Genomic DNA, 19,050 nt, shown 5'->3' with positions numbered 1-19,050 from the left:
AGATACAATATTTATATAAATTTTACGACCCGCAACGCTGTGTGGCCTTGTAATTTATAATAAAAAATGTAATACAGTTTAAACAATAAAATTTACAACCTCGAGTTTCGCGCTTTTTTTTTTTTTTAGCAACCAAACTGTATTTTATAATATTGAGTTGAAGTTGACCCCTTTTACATAACTCGGAGGTCCCCAAAGTTTTCGAACCTGGAGCCATATCGCTGAATTTTAGAGCTAAGCGGCAAAAACAAAAATAACATAGTCGTGTTTGATACCGTTTTGCTCGTTAGCTTTGATGTTTATTAAAATTGCTTCCCCCAAACATTTGTTTAGTCATTTTCCGACATACAAAAAACAAAAAACACCAAACTATTTTCACGCATTTCCATTTTAAAGAAATTTTTCTGAATGTTTACATTTTTCATAAGAGCTGTGCGGGCCTGATTAATGACTTTGGCGGACTGGATCTGGCCCGAGGACTGTAGTTTGGAGACCCCTTATTTAGGTCCTAAATAATCGGATATCGCATGAAATTTTGAAAAGTTGAGATGCTGTGTAATAAGTACAGCCGACAAAATGCATGTTTGAAAAGGGTTGATATGTCCTCCATCCCTAAATTAACAACAAAAACATGTATAAGCATTTTTGAGATGAGGATTGACAATTTGGTTTATTCAACTTATTCAGAATACTATTCTCGTCTCGTTTGTTATATCACAATTTTTCCGTCGACACTTTCAAACTTGGGAATCTTTTAAGGGTATTTAGTTCTCTTCCACTGCAATAACTGTGACACCAACGTCAGAAAGTGGGATTGAGAAGTTAGCTAATCCCGATGAAGGGCACTTGTTGGTTGTGTGTTGTTGGTTGTAATATTGTGATGTTGTGCACGAGTGTCTATGCGTTATGGTTGTGTGTTGTAGGTGTTAGTGTTATGGTAGTGTGCATAGTTGTGTGTTATGATTGTGTGTTATGGTTTTGTGTTGTTGTTGTTGATTATGTTGTTGCGGTATGTATGGTTGTGAATGCGTTCATGATATGGTTTTGTGTTGTAGTGGTGGTGTGTATGGTTGTATGTGTTGTTGTAGTGGTGATGCTTTATGTGCTTTCATTTATCTTCACAGGACGAAAGGAACATATTGCGTATAGTTTAAGAATATTCGAATATCCATGTGATATTTTTAGGTTGCGTAATCAATCGGTAAAATACAAAAAAGGCGTGGTCGTTGTAGCGGCTAGTCGGGGCTGGAAATGGCAATTGCTTCCTTCCCATTTAATTTGTTAACCAAACATGATCTGGCAATTATTTTCAACGGCAAAGCAGTTACTCTGTTTGTACGCGGCCATTGCTCTCTTCTCTTTCGATTTCGAGAAACAACCAATACCAGCCTCATTTACTTCTTATTTGCTTTTTTTTGTTGTTATTTTGAAAGTTTCCTTTTTTTATTATTATTTTACTTTTGGAGGATAAAAATACTGGAAATGGCACGATGTAATTTAACTGAATTAATTGGCAGCCTGAAATGCTGAAAGAAACTTTGTTGGCAAGATTGTAAATATTTCGGTCTGCTTCTAAAGAATTAATCGATTGATAAGGAAAAGAATTGGCAAAAAGAAAATTAGATTCGAATTAGAAACGTGAAAAACATCACCAAAACGTGATAATTATGGATTATCACAGATTTTTGTATTTGAGTTTATCAGTCGTAAGAAAACCAATAACATGTTTGCAAGCAAATATTTCTTGCATCATTCTTTTATAATATACTAGAAGGTTTATGCGGCGTTGTCCTGATCCAACATAGCCCATTTCTATTAAGACTTCTCTCTCTCTCTCTCTCTCTCTCTCTCTCTGTATATATATATATATATATATATCAGCTTCTCTTTCTTTCCCTTACCCATTTCTCTCTAGCTGGACGGACGGACACACACACACACACACACACACACACACACACACACACAGAATGCCTCTTTATATAATAGATTCCTCATGGAATTAGTCATTTTCTTTCCAAATAAGTGCATAATATCACTACAGAATCGACCACCCCGCTGAAACATGGCTCAATTAACCCCTAATTAATGTTTTTTTCTAATTTTTTATATTATTCATCTAGGGCAACGACGATCAAGATTATATACAACTTTGTGGATAAATGTTTTGTCTTTGACTTTTAGCAGGACACACAGAAAACTTCCCTTTATATAATAGACTATCAGGGCTATCCGTTGTTGCTCGTGTCATATAAAAGAAAATCAAGTTGCTGATTTTTGTTTTAATTTCATTATTTTTATAGTGCAATAATTTTCAGTTTATAAAAAAATCCATTGATGTCGGCCCACTGCTTTGAAATCGGAATAGGGGCATGTGAGCGAAAACGTTTTTTTTAAGCTGTTACGATTAAAAAAATTTATGACATTGCAAATTTATGTACTTAACGTATCTGAGAGGTGAAGCGGTTCACTCATGCGCAAATGCTGAAACAGTTTTAAGAGACGATTTTACGTGACCTCGTTAGATTCTGCAGTCATTAAGGCAAGAAAAATAAAAAAAACTTTTTCTAAATTTCACATATTATGCGCCCGAATCTCTGTCCTTTAAGAAGTACCAGAATCAATCTTGTCTGATTTGGATTTAAAAAGTTTTAGCAAGACACACACACACACATACATACACACACACGAACAGACATCTCTCCTTTATATAATCGACTAGTTACACTGATTCGGCGTTGTCTACTAGTGTATTTATGGTGTAATTGCATATTTAGCAAGACAAGCAACTTCCACTTGTGCAAAATGATGCCCCGACAAAAAAGGCAAGTTGACACATAAGAATATATTAAAACTGATTATTTTCATGGAAATATGTTTATTTAGAAAAACTAATTTGTTATAAATAAAATAGTTTAAACATAAATTAAAATGTTTATTTGCAAGTATAATTACTACTGAAAATAAAGATTACAAGTGTGATTAATACTGAAAGTAAATATTAAATCAAGTTTTTAAATATAACAAATGAAATTAATAAATGGGAAAGAAAATTAATTTAGTTCAAAAAGTTTTTTTTTTGTTTTCTTTTAGATAAAAAATAAAATAAACGTAATGGAACAAAAAATGCGTAGTTGTTCAAAAATAAATAAACTAGATAATAAACACGGATCAAGTAGATGTTATTGTCGAAAAGAATATTCAGATTTGGTTACACCGTTTAGTACGGACCGCTTTAAAAACAAAGTCCCCTGTGTCTGCAAATATGCAATTATTCCATATTTACACACGGTTTGTTTGGTTTTCATAATTTATTTCCCAAAATACGAATTATTTTGAAAATAATATATATTTTTAAGAAAAATGCTGTTTTCCATATTTATGTTCCACTCAAAGGGAAGTAACTGTGTATAAAGAAATACCTAGTTACGTTTTTTTTTTAAGGTTGACAACTATCGGAAAAGAATTCCAGTCCAGACAAAGTATATTTTTGGAAGGAATCAAGTCGAATTATATTTTATTAACATGTTTCAACAGCTCACAAGACAAACTGACGAACCCGACTCAAATATTTACATTGTAGGAAGAAAATTATTGAAGACAAAGAACCGAGGAGGAGACTGTAGTTCTTTATAAATTGCCTTATGTATAAAGAAACAACGTGCAGTTCTACATTAAACGCATAATAAATGTTTTCCTATACGAAACGTTTTGCATATTACTTTGCAAACATGAACTCATTAATTGCTAATGACCTGAGACTATTCAAGTTATATATATTATTATTTTTACTGTTCCACAGCAGGCGAGAGAAATAACGTTTACATCTGCTATTCAGGGCATCTTGTCCTTAAATGAAGATGTGAAATATATTTTTTAATATATAAAAAATGAAATATTAAAACGCTAGTGGAAAGGGCGACATCAAGTGACATATTACACTTAAAAATAGATGGCGGTGTGGGGGAAAGGGGGGAAGGGGAAAGGCGTAAGGGATACGTAAAGGGTCAGTATAGGTACATTATCTTTCAGTAAGAAAGGAGGAGGGGTGATACAATATGGCAAGATTATAAGCATTTAAATTAATGTCAGCAAATGCAAACGAGTTAAGGGGTGAAGGAATAGTAAGTTATAATAAAGGGTTTATAATCGTGCTTACGTACAGATATTTCTATACATGTCATAAGACATGGTAGGACCAATACACATACATACGCAAACTACAACGCTGGTTCATTACGTATGAACCTTATATATATTCGTTGAGCTCTTTTCGGTGCTTGTTAAGATAGTCGATGGATCAATATTTTTTTAAAATATGTCGTTTTAAGCAAAAAAGCAGTACTTGATTTTCATTTCAAAAATAATATACAAAAAAAAAAAAATACTCGAGTTGGGATCGCTAGCAGATATACCCTTCATTGCCCGGTATAAAACGTAATGTTAAATTCCTTAAAAAAATGAAGCAAGAAAACGGAAAGAAACTGAAACATGTGTATATGAGTATTGTTTTCTTTTTTTCTAAACAGTTACTTTCTGTAAGCTAAAACAACAACAAAAAATACTTGAGATTAGATTGAAACTAAAACCTAAAGACAGTGGGTCAAATATGATTACTATAAGGCCAGCTTGTCACGATCATTAAAGTTTTTTCAAACCTACTTATTCTTAAGATAAGGAAGTTGTCATGTAAAATAAAAATCAGATGATCCCTAAGTATCAATTTTTCCATTATGACCCCTTAGCAATCGTTTTTTCTAGGTTAAAACCAATTAAGTTTTCCACGTGGCGGAATACCCTATATATCAAATTTCAAGTATGCAGATGAAAAATTAGTTTAGTATATAGGTTTAGAGTTCTCACACATAATTTTATAGATATATAAATAGATAATATAAATGCGATCTTTTTTTTTCATGTCTCAGTTTAAAATAGGAGTGTTTTGTTTATTTTGCGTTTAATTTTAAATGTGTCCACACACCCTTATATGAGGCTTCGTCCGCCCATGTATCGGTCTTTTACGCTTAAATTTGAATTAGAATCGACTGTATTGGACGTAGCTTAAGTTTACCTTATCTGGTTCCTTTTACAAGAACATACGAAGTATAACAACAAAACAGTGGGCGTTGAAAGCCCCATACGGGTTATCCAGCTGTTGTTTCGTTCAGGATAACTTCCATCTTGGATTTCGGACAATGCCATCTTAACGGATACTTTTATAGGAATTGCAGGGAATGTCCGCGCCTTATGGCTTCAGCTAACACTAACTTCCACATAAAGCGTATTTTCAAATTAGTTTTTTAAATTTTTTATATGTTTAAGCAGGCGATTAGCAATAAACTGTTTATAAAGACGTATGCAAATTAGGCATTCAAATAGTTGTTTTTGCGTCTTCCCTCCACACACATTATATATAAATAAACAATCCTATATATATATATATATATTAGTTTATGTATGTGTATATATGTCTATTTTAAACAAATATTCGTCCACCACTTTTATTGTGCTAAAAACGCTTGTTTACACACACACACACACACACACACACACACACACACACACACACACGCATACACGCACACACACGCATACACGCACACACACACAAGATGATGAAAAAATCATTCCCAATTTAAAAAAAAAATTATAAAAAAGAATATGGCACAACACACATAATGTTGGATTTTATTTCAAACCAACATGCCGCGCGATGTTGCCCGTTGCAAGATACGCTAAAATATCATATTTTAATTCATGCAGATTACGTATTATTAGAGAAACAATTTTCTATCGATTATTATATTGAACCTAGTACATAGTAATAATAGCAAACCTAAATATATATATATATATATATATATATATATACACATATATGACCTGGAGGTCCATCAGCTAGAATCGAAACTAAAACATACAACTATCCACTCTCATTCTTAGCCTCTGAGCCACGCCCCCCTGTATATATATATATATATATATATATATATATACCCAAACTTTCCAAGGGTTTGCAGAGGAACATGTCTTTGATTTGTTTGGTAAGTTTCCGCTATTCAACGAAACACGTAAGACGTGCTTCATAAAAACATAAATAAAATTTTATGGGTGAGAATTAAATAAATCTGGGTTGGAATAACTTATATATATATATATATATATATATATATATATATATATATATATATATATGCGTGAGATCTTGTTCGTTATGCTTCTAATATATCACCTAATTGTCTCTGTTACTTTTCCTGATACATACGTGGTCCCCAAAGGCCGTAGACCGATACACCCACACATACTTCTAACCGCACAATGACTTTTGAATATTAAACTAAAACCTCAGCGCATATTCTCTCCCTTTTTTTTCTCTCCTGTTCTTTGTTTCTTTCCTCATTAATTTGAAAGTGATTTTTTATGCATCTAGATTTAATGGGTTAATTAGATACCGAGCTATAATGACTTTGCCCGAGGGAAACCGGTGAAAGAGGGTTGGGTCAATGACTACACAATTTTAGGGGGCGGAGTCAGACGAACGCCGTTCTCCATCCTTTTTTTTTTCTCTCTTTTTGCAGAGCGCGTGCAGCACGAAGAAAAAAAAAAAGTGAGGAGGAGGAGCGTCATTGCCGATGGGTAAACGGTAAAGGCAGATTCTAGAAGGGGCGTTAAAGGTAGAAATAGAAGAAATAGAAGATCATTTCATTCACTTTCATTTTTTTTAAAAGAATATTTCGTTGAGCTCTTTTCGGTGCTTGTTAAGATAGTCGATGGATCAATATTTTTGTAAAATATGTCGTTTTAAGCAAAAAGCAGTACTTGATTTTCATTTCAAAAATAATATACAAAAAAAAAATACTCGAGTTGAGATCGAAATCAAAACATAAAGGCAGTGAATCAAGTACAATAACCATTACGCCAACTTGACATGTTCTTTAAAAGGTGTTTTCAAACAAACTTGTACTTAACAAAGGAAGCTGTCATGTTTCACGACTGCGCATACGCAGTCGTGAAACAGTTGAAAACAGATGAAAATCTAATGACCCTCTCACGTACCAATTTTTCAACTTCCGGATGAAACCCGATAAAAAATTTTCCACGTGTCTGAATATCCTATATACCAAATTTCAAGTCTGTAGATAAAAAATTCGTTGAGTATATAGGTTGAGAAGTGTCCTCACACACACGTTTTAACTTTTATAGGTATATAATTTTCAAATCAGCTGCTCCCGATGTTATATACTGTATTGTTGTGTGTGTGTGTATATATATATATATATATATATATATATATATATTTGCTTTTGAGCTACATAGAGGCGTCCACGTTTCATTCCGACAGGAAGACATCAGCCTGATGCTTATATACAGAAATCAAACTTGGACGCCTCTGTGTAGTAAATTGCCATACATATTAGTGATGGGACGATTCCAATAAATTATAAAAAAGAATATGGCACAACACACATAATGTTCGATTTTATTTCAAACCAACATGCCGCGCGATGTTGCCCGTTGCAAGATACGCTAAAATATCATATGTATTGTTGTGTGCGTGTATATATATATAATATATATATATATTTTGAGCTACATAGAGGCGTCCACGTTTCATTCCGACAGGAATGCATCAGCCTGATGCTTATCTACAGAAATCAAACATGGACGCCTCTGTGTAGTAAATTGCCATACATATTAGTGATGGGACGATTCCAATATTTTTTCTGATTTCGATTTTTTTTTTAAATCCCTAAATATTTAACTACGGAGCGGATATTTTTTTCCTCAATTACTATAACAGCGCACTTTAAATGCGCAGATATTTTTCCAAGCGAAAAAGAAATATATACTTGTAAGAGATGATCTATCGATTTAAGTTTTACTATTAGTTTAAAATCAATAAATATTTATTTTATCATTACTATCAACAGAGGAAGATACAATTCAAAGAATCGTTTTTGGCATCGGAACATTTTTCCGATACTAATTCCGATTCTCCTTAATGTTCCGATTTTTCCGACTTCCGATGTCGATAAATCGTCCCGCCACTAATAGATATATTCTCATACTATTTCTACTATAGACGTATGTGTTTAAAAAACCATATCGATGCATATATTGGAAATGAACTTAAACACGGTAACAAATTGTTAGAGGGGATTATACTTTTTATGAACAATATATCGGTGAAAATCTCAGTGTGCGCGTGCGCGCGGTTAGGGCGCTATTGAAATATTTCCTTCCGGTACCACACGTTCGATCCTTGTTGTAACCAACAACTTGATTCGTCATTTCCGGCGAAAGCGTTCTACCTTTTTAGCAGCGCGCACTCCAATTGTTGCCAACGAAAGAGATTCCACCATTTGCAATTTGACTGACATAAACAGTTTATGCAGCAAAAGCGAGCGTAGAATCGAAAGAATATCGATACGAGCCATGTAAAATGGTCCAACCGTTTCACACTGTTATTGATTCGAGCTTACAAACGGGGACTATTGTTCGGTAAATGCCTTTCACCTATGATTGCTGGCACAAAACATAAAGTGGTTGCAGTGAGTTAACAATAAATATTAGCTGAAACAAATGTCGCTCGAGTTTTCCAGGTCGTAGAAAAAAACAAAACAAAAAAACAACAACAAAAAAACAAAAACGGGAAGATATGGAGTTATATACAAACAAACAACCCCCTCCCTCCCTCTCTCTTCTTTGCGCGCAATTATTTTTTTCCGAATTCATTTTAGATGGCAGTGTAGTCAAATGTAGGTTTTATTTATTTATTGCTAAGGACCCCCTATTTTTTTTATACAACACTTTATTAAAATTTTATATAAAGAATGGGGGGGGGGATCCTTAAACCCATTTGGTATGAAACCAAATGGGAGGATGTGGGTTATGGGTCATCCACTTTGTCTATTCTCTTAGCTAGTTTTTTTTACTCACTTTGATATCTCATTCGTTCTGTGTGCCCAAATTATTTAAAATATCCCCAAATAAATAAACGTTCTTCAAGATTTTATTTACAAAAACAAACTTTATTTATTTACAAACCAAAAAATAGAATTCTTTTTTTTTTTCTTGTATAAAAAATCAAACATATATGCATAAACATAAAAATAACAAGTGCGGAATGATGAGGATGGAATATTACTAAACCTTAAAAAATAAAGAAAAATAACAATAAGAAAAAGAAATGAACATAACAAAATGTTAACTATATTATGTTAGTGACCCTCCCCCCACCAAAAAAAAAAAAAACAACCTATTCTAAGGTAGTTCGGGGTAGTTATCAGACTTGGTCTTCACTTTGTTACTTCCCGTAATACCTAAATATGGTTGCGTTCCGAAGTTAGAAAAGGCGCGTGTTTTTTTTGGTTTTTTTTTTTTACTCTACGGTAGACCCCCGGGATACGGCATTGACAATTAGTAACAAAATACAGTCAAGTATATAATACACATGTATATAATCAAATAACATTATAAATGATACCGTAAGGCGGGGTAAATACCATAACCAAGACCCGGGAAAACATCGTATTCCACATCGTAACCTGAAAATCTATACTAGGACACGGTATCCCGAGGTCCTACCGTATTTCTTATTACTAGGCCTATGAAAACATATTCTTTTCATGGTTTTGATTCTCGAGTATATATTATCCGACACAGTTAGGCACAGTTAATCAATCGAGAACCACACCACTCTATATAAAAGCATATAAGATATCAACGGATACACACTAAGAGAGTAAAAACAATGAAAAGAATTATCTGTTGTCATAGCCCTAATTAATTGGAATCGCTCTGGTTGGTTCGTTAACTAAATGTTTATCGGTCGAACGTTCATTTGGTTTGGAGTGAGGGTTGGATCAAGAAAGGTCACCAACACACGTAACGGATAACTAATTACTATTCTATGCAGTAATAACGTTTACCTTAATCTAAAAGCTGTTAAACTATTTATAAACAGCTATCTACCCGGCGTAGCTCATGTGGAGGGTTTAGAGAAAAAGTAATTGAAAATATGCATGGGGGCTCAGAAAAAAAAAATCTTAGGTGCTTACTGGGAATTGTTCGGAAAATAATACTGAAACTGCGTTAAACAATCGGCTGTTGATGACGTTATAATTTTCTTTTCCTTTCTATTAGATTTAATCATTGCTCAAAGAGAATGAGGTAGAGAGGACGGGAGATTAAAAGATGTTACATTTGTTAACGTTTTTATTTTCTTATTCTGGATCCTTGGCAACGACAGGTAACCCGGCTAGTTTTATTATATTGTTTTGTTATTAATATTTTTTTTGTGTGTGTTTTGTATGTTGAGCACAATTCATAATGAGTTCGTTGGCATTTTGTTTCCTTAATATCTTTCCATTATAAGAAGATATACGCGAAGAACCACGGGAAGGTTGCTAACGTTCCCAAATGAAAGTGTTTCTGTGGAACGAACTGGATTCGAACTTGGCACAGCCAGATTGTAAGTCAATGTTGTCGACTATTGAGCCGCCATCACCTTCCTGTGTGTGGGTGCGTATGAAGAAGAATCGGTTCACCCAGAAATCATATTTATCTAATGAGGATTTCTTTCCCGGCGCGGAAGTGCTTTTGTTACCTTAAAACTGAAACGTTAATGGGTAAAATGGAAATCAATCCGCCACTGCGCAAGTTGCATGTTGGAAAAGAAAAAGAACAAAAAAAAAAAGATGGCTGACGAATGAAGTAGAGATTTGAAATGAATTGACTGTTGGCGCTAAAGTTAATTGCGTCTATTACCCCCTCCCTCTCCCTTTATTTTATTTTTTTAAATTTTTTTTTAAGCATTTATATTCTTGTTTTGTTATTGTCGATGTGGTTGTGCACAATTATCTGCTTGTTTTGGGAGCCTTTGTCCATCTAACAGCAAAACCCGAGGGCATTTTCGTGGCTTGACAAGAAGAAAAAAAAAACAAAAAAAAACAAAACTGCCGCCAATCTCTAAAGAGCAAATATGGCCGACTTTCTCATCTCTTTGTGGGGACGGGAAGGAACTGAGTCGATTTTGCCCCACGGATAAACGAGGGGGGTGGGAAGGTTAAGAAGGATCGTTTTCTTTTCTATTTTTTCTGAAGAAAAGGGCAAATGAAAACGATAGAAAACAGGTTTGACTGACCGTGAATTTATAATGAAGAAAACAGTTGAATTTTCCGAAAAAGAACGTAGGAAAAATCCAGGAGATCTTTTTTTTTCCAGATACGTCCACTGAGAACTATAAGAGTCTTTGTTTTTCGGTAGGTCTGTCTCAAGCGTCATAGTTTGAAAAATATTTCGTTCGCCTGTCAGGTTTACGTTTAAAATATAATTTGTGTATGTCGTGTCAGACCACCCGTACTATTTAAAACTAAAGCTTGACAGACTGATGGACAGTCTGTGTGCTCTCTAAAGTGGATATCTAAAAAAAAATAATATAAAATAAAAGCAATACATTGATCAAGTAGAAAGATTGGTAAAAAATAATACCAACTAAAAGATTCACGTTGAAAAGTGTATTTCAGATATATTTGAACAAATATCACATTTAAAATTATCGACAATATCAAGATCTTTATTATCCAATGTATTCCTTATTGTTTTAACTGGTGGTCATGTTTATTTTCGTACACCCGCAAAAATTGAGTGTGTGCAAAAACAAACATGGCCATTAGTGAAAAAAATAGGGAATATATTGGATTATAAATATAATGAAAACTTCTTGTCGGCGACAATTCTAAATGTGATATTCGTTCAAAACAGACCCGAATACTCATGAGAACATTTTAAAAGTAAGTTTTTAGTTATACTCTACTGCACATTGACCGAAAAATTATGACAAGTAAAAAATTATCGAATAATACAGTTGTATCGTATCTGTTAATTTTGAAGAGATCTGAATCTAAGGGAGGTAACTTTAGTCTATCACCTTGACAAAATATTTCTAATTCTTTAAGTACCATATATATATATATATATATATATATATGTGTGTATATATATATATATATATATATATATATATATTGTTACACAATTTATTTCGTCCATGTTATTTATTACATTACGACTTTGATATGTGATTTTTTTTTCTATAACATGATTTTTAAAATGATTTTACTTTAATGCATTCAAAAGTTTTTATTATGCATAAGAAATTGACTTATCTCCCTTACTTTCAGTTAAATTCCGCCATTTCAAATTAAAAAATGGTAGATATACAATAACAATGTTTTTATATTTTTTGTAAAAATAGTTTTAGCAGATTTTATCCTTTATCATTTTTCGTCATTTTTATAAGTATTTTTTTTACTAATTTCGACATGTCAAGTAAGTACATGATAGCGTTTATACTAAAAATACATTACTTTGATTATTAAATATCCACTTATAATACACACGGACTCAAAATCTCTTATAGAAATATAGGGACGCGTATCTGAAATCACATTGTCATCATTAAACGTGAGATTTAATGGACGCAACTTATTGTAGGTGCGTCCAATCATATTTACGTTGGTCTATTCCTTTGGCGCCCGAAAAAGCATTTTCGTCGGTTTATCACGCCTACGTTTGAAGCTGAACGTCCATTACTAACCGCACAATTTGGAAGGATGTATCTTAGGAATATTCTTGAAGTGATTCCTTATGCTAATCTTTTAAAAAAATCTATTTCTTTAAAGGCATTTATAACCTCTGACCTTTTCTAAGTTGAGGGGTACCTACGTCTCATCGAATGCAGCCACTACAGAACACTTTATACGTTGGATCTTTTTTCTCTTACCTCCCACTATTCCTTTGATTTCAACCCCCTCCCACTTATCCATAAACATCTACTCTTTATCTTCTCGACACTTTTCTCTCGCCCTCTTTTACTTTATTGTGCATAGTTTGTTTTCTATTACGTTTTTATGTATAATTTGTACTCCCTTCTGTCTTTGATACATTTCTTTTCCCTAACCCTTTGTAAAGTTTCCATTTTCTCATTATATTAACCTTTCTTTTACTTCCTCAGTCCAACCTTCCCTCTTGACTCCATTAATATGGCAATATCCTCGCTTATCTCCCTTAGCTATATTTTATTTTTCAATTGTTCGTCCAATTTGACGAAATGATTATTTTTAAAACCACAATTTTGTCAGGCTACTTCGGTTTTCATATAAATTTTCTTACAATGACTTTGAGATATAATTTACATATCTATACTGTACATATACATTTTAAACCAGAAAATCACAATTGAAGACTGTACTAAGAGACAGAAACTTAAGTATGATATGGATAGATTACAAAGAAGCATATGATAGTGTCTCACACGTAGTTTCTACGGTGCGTAGAATAAGACCCATCTAATAATCAAGCCCATATAAAGACGTGGAAAACAACCATGTCATTAACCACACCGATGGAACAATAACAGCCTGAGGTGTCAAGATCCAATAAGTGATCTTTCAAGAAGTCAGTTTATCACCTTTGACTGGCGATAGATCCGCTAATTAAGCTACCTTTTTACTGTAGCTGTCTTCATGTAGTAAATAAAAAGACAGCAGATAACTAATGATTTGCTCTGAGAATCGGTTTTTTTTTACAACTATTAATAGCATTGGCGTTGAACCCCCAAAAGAGAGATAGAGAGAGAATTATTCTTGCATTATTGTACGTACCTTCTCATCACGTAACTTCTATTACACGTCAGCTATAATTCTACTACTTAACTTAATAAAATTTTCTATTCCCCTGCTTACTTTAACCTGATGTGGAAAATACCGCTTTTACATTGTTTTTACACCTGAATCTAATATCGCTACACGAGTACTCCGCATACCAATACGCCATTTTCGTCGCATAGACATATTTGATATTCAACTATAGTTGAAAATCTACATAGTGCAATGTTCACAACTTCATGAAAAATTATGTGAAAAATTAATAAGCCGATTTTAGAAAATTCTAGAAATAACGAAATAATCGACCAGCCTAAGTCCTTTTCGACAACAATTGTAGTGTAACGATCTCTAGAATAAATACCAACGTACGTGTGTCCGCCTCGGTCCAATAATCACGGATTTAAATTTCATTTCATGAACAAACAGGGAGAGAAGGCTTCTACATAATGTTTATCCTCGCCTATCTGTTTGTCTCTGTCTGTTCAACTTTTATTGGAAACTACTGAGCCGATCTGACTGAAATTTTGCACTGATATTTGTTATAAGTAGCAGTGAAGTAAATATTATGGTATCCGTTCAATGCACAGTTAGTGATTAATAGAGATTAGTATTTAATGTAAAAAAATAATGAGCACAAATTTAATCATATTAAACGATAGGTTTGACATTCATTCTAAGCCAACAAGCCATAAATTGCTCGTTTTAACGGACTAAAACGTCTAGTAATTATAATAATGGTTGGTAATAATAAAAACAAAAGAAAAATAATTATAATTTACGTTTTTTATGATAAAAGGTGGAAACCTTTTCTTAATAATAGCTGATAATAATAATAAAAAAGATTCTTTCTCTTATATAGAAAAAATATTCCCTTATTATTTGTTGGAACAAATAATAAGGGAACTATGGAACAGTGGTAGAGGTTTAGGTTTCTTTCCATGGGTCTCGATTTCGAATCTCGCTAGATTCAGCCACTCGGAGTCGTAGACGACGAAACACGTGCTAGTGGATAATTATATTTTAAAAACAATATATATGCCGCTCCCCATTTGGGAGTACCAAATTGGTAAAACGGAAAATTATTCCCAACTCGCATTTAGGTAAAAATTCACTTGCATAAAAATAATTGAATTCATTTAAAGAGTATCGCGAACAAACACAAAGAAATAATATCTCATCCTTATTATTAGTAATACTAAATATGAAGTTTATGTTGAACTATTCAAGTATATGCCAAGTTTCATTTCGTGTTTACAACAAAGTTATGAATGAAATGTTTATTACAGTTGACCTTTTTTATGAAATTATTAGAAATAATATCTTACAGTGGTTTTGCTTGATAATTTGTTAGATTCAAGCAAAATCCCTCGGCGATAGCAGCGAGTCAAACTAAAATCAAACATCGTAAAAAAAATGTACCCAATACAGAATATTCTGAAAAAGTTTTGTAATTTACCAATAAGATTTATTGAAAAAAAATTCTTGGAATATTATGTATAAGATATTTTTTATTTTAGCCTCACAGGCCTGCAGGGAACCTTGCTTGAATTTAACCGATAATTTTTATTGATTTTTATTTTTAATTTTACTATCAACTAGGACCTAAATACGAAACCTCGGAAGTATAGAGTTGCCTCCCTTTCTCAATATTAAACATGCCGACTTATACACATGAAGAAGGCTGGAGGTTACATCGTCCGAAATGTTGTGCAAATAAATATCTCAATAAGAATAGTAGTTCGATTAATCCAAATAATACGAAATATTTATTCAAAATTTTTGTTTCAGGAATTTCAAATATAAACTTTTCGAAGCAATAGCAAGTGAGAAAACTAGTTAGTAAAAAAAAAAAAAAATGAACATTAATCCAGCCTCCTGATCTTAAATTTTGGCTTTTTGTTATTTGGTCATTATAGTTTTATACATTATTTTTTTAAAATTCAAAGTGATGAGTACGTTGACTAAAATCCTAAGCGTGAATACACAGAATAATAGAACAATAAATAAAAAAGGGTCTGAATATTAAAAAAGAAAATAAAAAAAACTAAAAGAAAAGGGCGATTCGAAAAAAAGAAAAGTTAAAGAGAAAGGAATCACTGTGAAATCAAGCAAAGATCCACCATTATTGTTAGCGGTCGAACGAAGCCAGCCGCAAGCACTGGTCGCAAGCAAAGCAAGAGGACTTAGCTCGCTGTCCACAACGCACCAATGTCGCATTTTGCCCACTAGGGGCCCGGCAGCTGCGTCAACAACCTTTTCAATACCCGCTTACGTTTCATCTATGCATGGCATTGTGTTGATTTTTGGCTGCGTATAACCCTCTTTTCTTTTTTTAATGAAACGATTGTTAACTGACCAGAGTTGGCTGTCAGCAGCTAACGTCTCTTCTCATCCCCAAAATGAATAAGTTATATATATATATATATATATATATATACTGTGTGTGTGTGTGTCTCGACTTTAAATTGTTTTCTCTTATGCGTTCATCGCTAGTCGGAATATTTGTCCCAGGACAGGTTCCTAATCATAAAACTGACAGTAGAACCAATATTGCCAAACATTTTGAGACAAATTCATAAATAATAGTAAAATAAAGGATTACAGGGAAATTGGGGGTGGCGGTGGCAATGTGCATAAAACCATGGACTGACCACTTAGGTGTGCAAAGATCGAATCCAATCACTTCCGTAACACCACTTTAACTTATTGATGTTGGCAACCTTCAACTAGTCCCTCTTGTAAGGACCTGATTCTAGAAATTCTTGAGATAAACTAGTGTTTCTTACTTCCAGAATCATCAGTGCAGGAAGTTACGGTTGCCGCTGGTTGTGGAATTTGATAGGCGGACCTCACGTAGAAGATGGCACCCATGGATCATTATTAAAATTTACAATTTTTTTTTCTGAAGTCCAGCCATAACATGTTACAAATAAACTTCAGTTTAAACCCGAGTTATCCATCAAGGTTTAATAATGAATGTCCAACAGTCTTTGCTTTATCGGTATTCAATGATAAGCACATTTGGATACGGTATGCAACATTGCCAATAACTCCAAAGCACTCCTATCTTTGCATTGCTCTGGTTTGGGCTGGGATGATACTTTGCAGTCCAGAAATATATGAAGATGGTTTTTATATCCCTTTTTTTTTCAGATAAAGAAATATAAGTTAAATGAGCTTCACACTCACTGAATCTTAAGATCACACCTACTACTGATGAGAGGATTATCAAATTGCCCCCACGTATAATTAAACTGCGATAAAACGAAGACTGTTACTTACTGGGCAAGTTAGGCATAGACTGAAACTTATTTGCATCGAAAATGGTTGGATTGGATGAAGGATTTGGAATTTTATTAACGATTCCTTAGGTGACATTTTTGGAGGATAGGTCAAAGACAAATGATTTTTTTATGCAGTATAGGCGCTTATCTGCGCATATGTCAATTTATTTGTATATTTTTGTAAGCGCTTTCTCTTTCTCTTCCTCCTTCTTCTATAACGAGAGCTTAAGTTTTTCCCCTTCTTCCTAGTCATTATCATGCACGTGTAAGTCTGTGTGCGTTCGCATTTCGACTCCCTGCTCTTAAAAAATATAAAGAGATTCATAACGGAAGAAGAAAAAGGGCAAAAGCAGAACTGAAAGTTGCGATCGCCATGTTGTGCGTGCCTGGTCGCGTGGACATCACGCGGGTGCAAAAACACAGCCATACCCCTCCGCATAAAACCGCGTCCGCAAATACCCAACTTCTCCATGTTTGCGGTTTTCCGGATTTATCCAAATTATCTTTTACTTTAACTTTTGAATACAAACCGCATATCGTCAACGATATCTCTCGAAGAACTGTCATGATTTTTAGATGAATTAATTCACAGTCACAGATTTAAATCATCTAGAATCCAAAATTAAAAACAAAATTGGAACATTAAATAAAATGAGTTTGATTTTTTTTTAGTATTTTTTACACGCCCATTTTTCAAGTTTCAATTTAATGTTCAGATGTTATTTTAAAGTTTAAACGCTTAACATTTTTTTAGAACGTGTAACACGAACGTAACGTGTATGATGTAAATGTTTTTTTTTTTTAATTTGCAGTTCGACTTTTTTAATTTGAATGTAATTTTATTGTAATAAAAAAATTCAGCATTTGTAGAATTTCCATTTTTTTTTTTAAATTAGAAATTCGGGTCTTTTGTAGCAAAGCTAAGCCACAAATGGTAAAATAAGTTTTGCAAAAAGTATTTACAAAAAAACCTCCTCACTTAGTTCTGGGTAGACATATGTCTGGTTATGGTTAAGATTAAAGTATATAAAATGCAGAATAAATGCAACTGTGGAACGCATCTGCAACGTTGTCCGTGGACCAACACAGGTTGTGTCCATGTTGAGTCGCAAAGGAGACAAAGAATAGGAAATAACTCCAACTCGTTTTTTCTTTGTAGTAACAACATTTATGTTCTCATTGGTACAGCCGTTACGTCATCCACGTAATCTAGAACGTTTTCCATGTTACTCACGAGATCTCTAACATTATCTTTTCTCTCTCGTGGTCGTTCTCTTTCTCTTTTTATAGTCAATTTTTCACCACCGGTGACATCACTTCGCATGCATTTACATCCGGGCATCCGCGCTATGTTACACACCGAGGAATGGTTGGCAGCAAACTGAAATTATATGGAGGCAAAAATAGTTCAATAAATGTGTTCGAATCGTGTACGCCTTACGTCTTTAAAGATATGCGAAACGAAAAGAAATTTATCCGTCAAAGCTCGATATTTATGTATTTTGTACTGCTCAGCTTGCCTGCTGTCGATAAATCTGGACCGATAGCGGAGCTGATCCAATGAATCTATGGAAAAGTGTATCCGCAAATGTGGTGCCCCAGATCATGGAAGCTTTCATGCTCGAAAACTAACATCGTAGTTGCGTCCGGTAAAACAGACACAAAGTGATTATAATGTCTTGCAAACAGTGTGTTTGAGGCGTAATTAAAAGACACATTTATCTTATACTGTCCGTTTAAGTATGAAAATACTTGTGAAAGTATGCCTTTTTTTTATATCGCAACGTTGGAACAAAGAGAAAGAGAATTGGACTTTGTTTTGTTTAATTCTGAAAGAAAGTGTTTAATGATTGGTCAAAGTAAATTGTATTGGCCAACCAAATAGGGCTACTACAACCGGCCCTGTCCAAATTGACGAGTTCTAAAATACAGGAATCCGACAACATCGAATATTTCTTTCCGAATTCTCGTCAAACTTTATTTTGTTGTTGACATTTAAATGAATGTTTATTTTCCTACCGGATGTGTAATGATTAGGGCTGTGACAACAGAATATTCTTTTCATTATTTTGACTCTCAAGTATATATCCGACAGT

The 19,050-nt window shown here is 33.5% G+C and overlaps 1 protein-coding gene across 3 annotated transcripts in view; it reads left to right on the top strand.

Moving 5' to 3' along the window:
* Positions 1 to 19,050, top strand: part of LOC145286240 (nuclear receptor subfamily 2 group E member 1-like) — a 103,555-nt gene that overhangs the window by 68,488 nt on the left and 16,017 nt on the right. The gene's annotated exons all lie outside the window — the stretch shown is intronic.

The sequence above is a fragment of the Euprymna scolopes genome, chromosome 10 (assembly GCF_053919585.1).
Source record: "Euprymna scolopes isolate OS-2025 chromosome 10, ASM5391958v1, whole genome shotgun sequence".
Taxonomy (NCBI): Eukaryota; Metazoa; Mollusca; class Cephalopoda; order Sepiida; family Sepiolidae; genus Euprymna; species Euprymna scolopes.
The sequence above is the reverse complement of the archived record's forward strand: the minus strand, read 5'-3'. Positions and strand labels throughout refer to the sequence as shown.